Below are 9,535 nucleotides of genomic sequence, written 5' to 3'. Positions count from 1 at the left end.
ATTCACTCCCCTCGTCTACAGTGACTATAGGCTACTGTTCACAACTAGCTCTCACGCCATTGGCTTAGATCCGCTTTCGAGTTTTCTGATTGGCTGACACTCACGGGCAGAAACTTGGAGGCTTGGAGCTTTGACCTGTCACATAAACAAGTGTTAGGCCCATTTTTTAGACAGTTATTACAAAAAAAATCTTTACCACATATAGTTCAGCTTGATTCCTTAACATTAATTCTGACAGTGAACATATTTGCATGCACATTATTTTCCAAATAAAGCCCGCATATTGTAACAAAGTCAGTATTTTGCATATTCGTTTCTCTTGTAAGTATAGCCTACTGATGCTCGCCATTTATTTCAGTTTGTATTTGTAATAATCCGGCACAATAATTTAATCAAGTCACCAATTCTCCTTGACAACAGCACACACAAGCACAACACATTGCAAAATGCATTCACCCATTTGTATATTTATTTATGTTGATTTATTTTTATAGTATAGGCTAGTTATATTAAAAAATAATCTGAAAATGATAGCCTAACATTTCTTACTTCTTCCATTTGAAAATGTGCAGCTATAAATAACTAATTAATAATCTAAAATGTTTACATGACAAAAATTCAGATTAATATGACAAATGCTAGCTGTGTTATTGGATTGCTTGCTAGATGATAATCAGGTTAATATGTCGGAATATGACCAGATTTAGTTTATAATGGGGATACCTCACACCATTGCCTTCACTTTCTCTCATCTTTAAGCACAAACACACACACACTTATAAAGAATTACACACCCAGCAAAGCAGCAGCATATACATACTCAGAAAGTGTGCTCACGCATCTTCACTGATTGTGCGGGGTTGCCAAGCTTTGCTGCTTTCAGATTCATGAAAATCCTTGCCATTAATTCCCTGGGATGGAGGCGAGGCTGGACCACTGATGAAATATATGCCAGAAGCCCTGCCAATTTCTATCTGAAAGCCAACAGACATCTCATTCACTTAATGCTGTTTTGGGGAGGGGAATGCGGATGATTTTTTTCCACCCCTACACTGAGGACTTATGCATCATGATCAGCAGAGAGTGAGAAAGAAAAGACTCTGCCTGAGGTGGGTCATTTCTCTGCCTTCCATCGGCTCTTTTATGGAATAATGACATTCTCCAAGATATTGAAATAGATGGTGGAAGAAAAAAAACAGTGCAAACAATATTCTAACCTGAAGTATCACCAGTCAGTGTAACACTAATTGACTTTCAAAGTCCAGTAAAGGCATTTTTTGACAATTGAAAATTCTGGGGTTTTTTTTCATCCTCCATTAAAGTGGGCATGAAATGGAAGCTGCAATAGTGTTATCTTCCGAGAACTGTCCTCTATCCGAGTGAAAAAGCTTCTCAGAAAAATTTTTTTTGGCTTGGACTTGGTTTTGTCCATCGGGAATTGTTGTGGTTTGCTATTGCTGTGATTTTATGTAAGTCACAGGTTGTCCTGCCCTCACACCAATAAACAGGTAATCAGAGAATAGAAGAGATGTCATTCCATGCAAGAGGGAGGGGAAGCTATTTTGATTAAAGCTTATGATGGCACATGCATTTTGAAAAAATAATAATGTGCATGCATGGATAAATCATTTATAATTAAAAAAAAACTGCAATATTATATAAAACTTTTGATTTCATGTTGACGTTACGAAAAATCACACGGAAGAGTGCTGTTGTACAGAATTGTACGACTGTGATCAGCGACTGTGTAAACCTGTTAACGAGTTTGTTTGCCCATAAAATCTTAAAGACATTAGGTTAAAGGGATAGTTCACCCAAAAATGAAAATTCTGTCATCATTTACTCTCCCTCAAGTTGTTCCAAAAGAAAGGAAATCATACAGGTTTGGATTCCAAACCTGTATGATTTCCTTTCTTCTGCTAAACACAAAAGAAGATATTTTAAAGAAGGTTGGTAATTAAACAGTTGCTGGTCCCCATTGACATCCATAGTATTTTTTTTCCTACTATGGAAGTCAATGGGGTCCATCAGTCGTTTGGTTACCGACTTTCTTCAAAATATCTTCTTTTGTGTTCAGCAGAAGAAAGGAAATCATGCAGGTTTGGAACAACTTGAGGGAGAGTAAATGATGACAGAATTTTCATTTTTGGGTGAACTATCCCTTTAAACTTATTTGGCTTGCTGTCCACTGAAGAGGGGCTCAATGAAGCAGCTTCAACTCGAGCTCTGATATACCCCCCCAGTGGCTAAATGTAGGATATGATAATTGAAGGGCAAGGTACCTGAGATGAAGGTGGAGTTTGGGGAGGTGGAGGGATACTGGAACAGCTGATGCTAGAGCGGCTGCTTATATACTCAGGCTGTTGATTGAAAGATTAGATGGGCTCACTCCTCCCTAACTTACGTTTAGGAACTTAAATGAACATTACATTAAATGAAAATATGGGCTTTCTCTGACATCAAATGCTATTACACTGTTGCAGAAAGCTAATATTCATATCCAATCCTTTTTCAACCATCTGGACGTTATGGTAGTGAACTTTTACTCTGTAGACTTACTGTACTACTACAGAAGGCAAGCCAGCTGGCAGGTTGGCATGACACATAACACATCGAAGGTACTGGTATTTTTGACAGCCATCTTCCAAGCCAACAGTTCCTGCAAATCCTTACGCAAACTATTCAGGGGCCCTGCAGACCTCAACAGAGCTCAAAACGACCGTATCATTCCAAACTGACCCCGTAAAGGCCCCAGTTTGGAGAACCATAACGCTGTAGCTCGAAATGAGCAGATATCAATTCAGAGCATAACAAGAACAACGAGAGGGAGAAATTGAGAGAAAGAAATACATGCAAATTCTAATTGCAAATTCTATGAGATCTGCATGCTGGTTATTTGGGTTTTTTATAATCTGACAGACAATTATTCTCTGTGGTAATCAATAGGCAGTCAGGTACAGGACACATTTACCCGTCATCTTCAAATAAGTGTTTACTTTGCTATTTGAAGAGGATAAAAGTGGGTTCTAAACTATAAACAGTGACTCTCCAACCAGTGAGAGGGGAAAAAAGCACCAAACATAAAGCTGTGATATAAAAGATATGTGACTCAGAGCCGAAATACAAAAGTAGTGCTATAACTCTTCACCAATATTGTAAGCATAAATGTCTCCTAAAGCTTCCCTCCCTTGGACAGCAGATGATTGGTATGCCTGTGAAATCCTAAAGGCTCCCAAGAGAGGTGGCGCCTGGAGATGATAAGATCCATTCCCATGAAAGGTCAGAGCTGGGCAAAATCACATCACATTGCATTATCATATTCCTGATAGCTTGCAGAGAGTCTCGGTCAGGGAAAAGTTGAGACTGTATCATCAAAGAAAATAGATACAAATTATGGAAGAGAAAGAAGAAACAGGTGAAGGCCATCTGAAAATTTCCAACATGGTGCTTAAAGATTTCTATGAAATCAAAATGATTGTTTTGTGGATTCTAAGTCATGATTCAGGCTAATGCCATCAATATGCTACCATATAAATTCAGAATATTAAATGGAATTTAACCTATCATATACTACAATCTATACATTATAAAACATCAGATGAATGCATCTGTGGCAAACATTTTTTTGAGAATGGTGGTGTTTATGCCAAATCCTAAACATTAAAAAATATACAATATATATTCACCATAGCTTGTTTCATTAGCTATTCATTCTACCTTCCATGTGTAATAGCTGTTTGTGAATGTAAAAGGTCTGAACCGATTCTGAACTGCCTCAAACGAGTCGTCAGTAATTCCAGTTTTACTTCCTGCACAAACATATATAGATTTGTTACAAATTTGCATAATGCCAGCCTATGGTCGTCTTTGCCCGTGAACAACGACACCATTGTTACTGTTCAATTGCGTTAGATTAAACTGGGAAGGGTCATAGCACTTGCATATTGTTGTCCTATTGTTAGTTTAACTGCTTCTATCATTCTCATTTGTAAGTCGCTTTGGATAAGCGTCTGCTAAATGAATAAATGTAAACGTAAATGTAAATGTTCACAGCCGAAATTCAGATATGGTAACAGCCATTACATTTCCGATACCCGCTATAATAGGTAGACCAGTCACAACAGACTGGGCTATTTGACCAATCAGAGCAGAGTAGGCTCTCAGAAAGGAGACATTTAGAGAGACCAAATCCTTTATCGAACAGTTTCAGACAGTGTGAGAAAAGAGGTGATGCTGCAATATATGAGAAAATGTAAGTGTTTTTTGACCTGTATCATACCTCTCTAGGTGGGCCCTACCATGAAAACGTTTGTGACCTTAACCTATTGTGCCAGTCAGACACATCATTTCCTGGTATGTTAAAACGTTTAAACTTAGCAATTAGTACAAATCATTACGAAGTAGCTGACTGTCTTCTGTGGTGCTGCATGTAAAGTCTGTGAAAACATGTATTATGAAGCAGCTTTTCTTATCTTCTTCTTCATCTTATAACAAGGCTTAAAAAAGATAACATCTTCATGGCTTGTTGGAAATGTTTGAAGATGACAGAATAAGTCCTCAATGCCCAGGCCACCCTCATAGGAGCCGACCGCTGCACAAACAACCCCCATCTCTTGAGGAAGGAGTGAATGAGTTTATGTTGCCTTGCCTCGTCCTTTCCATCTCTTTGCCTCCACCTCCTTTCCTAACTCATGGGACCTTCTTGGCTGAGGTTCGGAGAAGTTTAGTTTGGAAATGACTCATATATGGAAACTTATATAGTGTAGGCAGCCAGGCTGCTCTGCCTGTTCCTATATGGCCTGTGATGTAGTGTGAATAACGGTCGATTACTGCCCGACCGTACAGTCCTGATTCAGCCATTGCACTGCTTTCTCCAACAGAGAGCAATGTTAATGATGCAGAGAAAGACCACATGAATAAGGAGGAATAAAAAGGTTTTTGGCTCATTCTTAGGAAATGGTGTGCCTCTGACACAAATAGCATTTTTTTTTCTTGTAAACTTACTCACAGAACTTAGTGGCATGATTTGATCATTTAAATAATTTAAATGTGTAATGCAAACATTATTTTATTATTGCAATACATACATAAAATAATACATGCTATTCTTGCATTTAAATAATTTAAAACCAAAAAAAATAATTTAAAGACATTTTGTAAGTAATACAAATTAGTAAAATAGGGTTCACCTAACCTGTGTCACATACTTTAACATATACATATACTTTTTTTTTTTTCAAGAATTCCTGAAATTTTCATAAACAAATCACACCATTTCCTGGAAATTGAATGTATAATTGTGTGATTATGTAGAATAAAAAAAAAAAAAAGAAAAGAAATGAAGCATTACACATAGATTATATTGATATTTGATGCACGTCTATCAAGTTTTTTCATCATTTTAAAAACATGGTTACAGTAACAACTATGGAAACTGCATAAATAATCCCAGGGCATTATTCAAATGACAATTATACTGACATGAAATGCATATGTAAAATTGACTAATTTGGCTACTACATCCAGCAATAAATCGCATTATCTGTTGAATTCATATTTGTACATTCAGTGAAAAGAGAAACTATAATATATGTGGTATGTGAGTGTTTGTGTTTGCTTTGGACTTACTCTTACTGCCCAGCCGTGACATTAGAGCCAGGCGGTTAAAATCTAAGTTATTATAGCGCTCCGCTCAGATAAATGGAGGTTGCATTTGGTGCAATTTATTCTCATTAATTATTTAGCGGCCAGGGCCTCACATTATGCAGTTCAGATACTTAATAGGAGCAGATCACCGAGTGGGTCAGGAATGATTACACACTGCACTGGCTGGCAACGTGAAAGCATTTGCTGTGAGTGGTAATTACTTTGAAATGATAAAGTGTTTGCATTAAAAGTGATAAAGAGAGGGCTCCAATGCAAAGTCGCTCATTGCAAAATTAAGAGAATTAGCAACAATTTCGCCTGCCAGTCATGCAAGGGGTTCACATTACTGAGGTTAAATCAGACCATTATACACTATGAACACATTCATACACTAATTGACCATAGTGGATGTTTCTGGGGTTGTTTTAGGACTTTTTTTTTTTAGTTTAGTTTACTTTGATTTGTCTGTTTAATTTCATGCTGATACAACCTCTCATTAATCTTTCAAATTAAGCAAAGTCTACACTGGCAAATTAGGCAAAGGAAGAGTCTGGAATATTAATATAGTGGAGTAATAAAATAAACCAAGGTAAAAACACATATGAACGCAAAATCAAAATCTTAATTTACATGTCTTGTGACAGGCAGGAATTCTTTAATGTGCACAGCCGTAGATGACAATGTCAGACGAAATGCTTTAAAAATAGCTATTCGGTTTCCAAGCCTCCAGAGGTTCTTGTCTAGAGTTGAGATAGGGAGGCAGAACGTCTTCTTTTGAAGCAAACACAAAGACGAGCCCACAGGAGCTGTAGCAAAGTGAGACAAATGAAGATATGACCAGCAGTCGAGTTATTACTAAGACTGGGAGATATGTCCATCTCACACGACACAAAGGCACCCGGGTAATCAATTATTAATAATGGGGTTTTAGTTCAGTATTCATGCTGGTTCTTGAACAACTGCTAACTATGTACTTTAATTCATGCTATGTTTCCTCTTTCTGTGCGAGAATTCCCTTGTTTGTCACTATCTTGTTTAAACATAATGACTTTGGTCATGTAAATTTTGTCTGTCTCCACGGGCCTTTCGTCACTCACACTCATTATAGTCATAATTTTCCGTCACAGCTCATTGAAGCACCCAGTTAGAAACAAAGATTGAGCTTTGTTCAATGGAGAACACACTTGACTGCTCAGCGTGATAACAGAGGCTCAGATTATCTAAGTGCACTGTTTTAACTTCACTACATTGCTTGTAAAGTAAATACATCCTATGTCTTAGGGGAAGAGCATTTGTTGTTTAATTCAGTGTTGTTGGTTATGTCCTGGTATGATCTGCTGCTGCGTCTAGTGAGTGAGCTAGTGAGCTAAACAGCAAGAAATTATGCTTAGTGCTCTGGGTTCGGGCCAAATTCAACTCTGAGCCCTCTCCTTGACAGCACGCCAAATACACACATTTTATACTATATCTGAATATATGTAAGTGTGACTCATGTATTCCAGACAGCATTTTTGAGCATCATGCATGTTCAAACCTAGTGAGCGGCTTATCTAGACAGCATTTTTGGATATTATAGGATTGATCAAAACTAGTCAAAATCCTTTTGTAGACTAAATACCTTTTGTAGACAGCATTTTTGAACACCAGACACATTTGAACCTAATCAAGACCTAGATCCCTTTAGACTGGGCATCATAGTCACCAAAAGAACTGTTGGTATCATAGACACATTCAGCCAAGTGAATTCTAGTGAGGTGACTATATATCAAGAGAACACTGAAACCTAGTTAATACTCGTGAGTTACCTATCCACACTGCATTTTTGGGCATTATAGGCATGTTCAAACCAGTCAAAACCAAAGACCTAGACGGCATTTTGGGGCAGCATAGGAATGCAAACCTATTTGAAACCAAGTGAGATGCCTAGACAGCATTTTCGGCTATTATAGGCATGATCAAAACTAGTGAAAATCTAGTGGGCTACTTACTCAGACACACCTGAAGCTAATCAAGACCTAGTTGAATAAAACATTAGTCTGTTTCTTGGGTAAAGAAAAGATGTTACTTCCATTACTACGGTCCAAACTGCGTGCAAGTATAATAGGGCTCACTGCATCCTGAGGTGGACATCAAACCCCGCCCACATCCAAGTGTGAGGTCATAAGCCACACCCGTGTCCAATACTTCAAATACATCCCCGTTCAGCCCCGGAAACCTACATCCAACAAATTGGGTTTCCGGGGCGGAACAGGGATGGAGAGTCACAAGGTGATGTATTGGATTGGTTTTTAGGCGTAAGGGTAAGGTTTTGAGTGTGTTTCGGGTGTAAGGGTAGGTTTTAGGTGGGTTTCAGTATGTAGGTTCCAGATTAAAAGGGGGGTTTTAGGCGTAAGGGTAGGAAGGTTTTTTTTTTAGGTGTAAGGGTAGGTTTTGAGTGTGTTTCGGGTGTAAGGGTAGGTTTTGGGTGGGTTTCAGTATGTAGGTTCCAGATTAAAAGGGGGTTTTTAGGCGTAAGGGTAGGAAGGTTTTTTTTTTAGGTGTAAGGGTAGGTTTTGAGTGTGTTTCGAGAGTAAGGGTGGGTTTTAGGTGGGTTTCAGTATGGTTCCAGATTAAAAGGGTTTTTTCAGGCGTAAGGGTAGGTTTTGGAGGGGGTTTTAGTGTGGTCTGTCATGAAAAGAGAAATATAAGAAGTAAATGAAAAAGAATGAGGTGTGAGTGTTAAGTCTTCTCGATGCTTATTGCTATTTCAAGCGTGGAAGGAACCGTGATTTTTCCCCCCAAACCACTTCAGCAGAAATCCCTCCCTGCAGCAAACTTCATTGGTTAAGGTTACAGTGACAGGCAGGTTTAGGGATCAGTGTTTGGTGTAGGCAGTCATTCAGTACTGTGATTGACATGATCAAATCTTAAGAATCGGCTGCAGGGCGAACATCATCGTGGCTTCTGACGTCACCCTTGGATGTGGGCCGGGTTGGATGTCCACCGCAGGCTGCAGAGAGACACTTCTCACTGCGTGTGGATCTTCATTCACGAGAGGCGGATGGAGTTAAGAGGGTTGACTGACAGTTTGAGGATCCTATGGAGTTACGAGTTTTAGTCGCAAGCTGTCTTTAATACTTTTCATTGGTTAAATATGTACATACAAATAAATAAATACAAAACCCAAAGACAGACATAAAAGGTGAGCATAGTAGACCTAATGATTTTTGAAAAGAAAAAAATATATGAAGACACAAGGTTTCCGGCCAACAGCAATGATATTTTAATTTGTTTTGATTTATATAATTGTCTTACAGTGTCTTAGCTTTAAAGTGAAATAATATCAATAATAATAAAAAAATAAAAAAATATGTATTATTTCTCCTCATTGTAATTGGTCCCCCCTGAACGTGCGAGCATAAATCTGGCCCTGGTAGACCAAGACAGTATTTTCGAACAGCATTTATGAAAACATACACTCACCTAAAGGATTATTAAGAACACCTGTTCAGTTTCTCATTAATGCAATTATCTAATCAACCAATCACATGGCAGTTGCTTCAATGCATTTAGGGGTGTGGTCCTGGTCAAGACAATCTCCAGAACTCCAAACTGAATGTCAGAATGGGAAAGAAAGGTGATTTAAGCAATTTTGAGCGTGGCATGGTTGTTGGTGCCAGATGGGCCGGTCTGAGTATTTCACAATCTGCTCAGTTACTGGGATTTTCATGCACAACCATTACTAGGGTTTACAAAGAATGGTGTGAAAAGGGAAAAACATCCAGTATGCGGCAGTCCTGTGGGCGAAAATGCCTTGTTGATGCTAGAGGTCAGAGGAGAATGGGCCGACTGATTCAAGCTGATAGAAGAGCAACTTTGACTGAAATAACCACTCGTTACAACCGAGGTA

Source organism: Squalius cephalus (genome assembly GCF_949319135.1).
Source record: "Squalius cephalus genome assembly, chromosome: 10".
Taxonomy (NCBI): Eukaryota; Metazoa; Chordata; class Actinopteri; order Cypriniformes; family Leuciscidae; genus Squalius; species Squalius cephalus.
Note: the sequence above shows the minus strand (reverse complement) of the source record.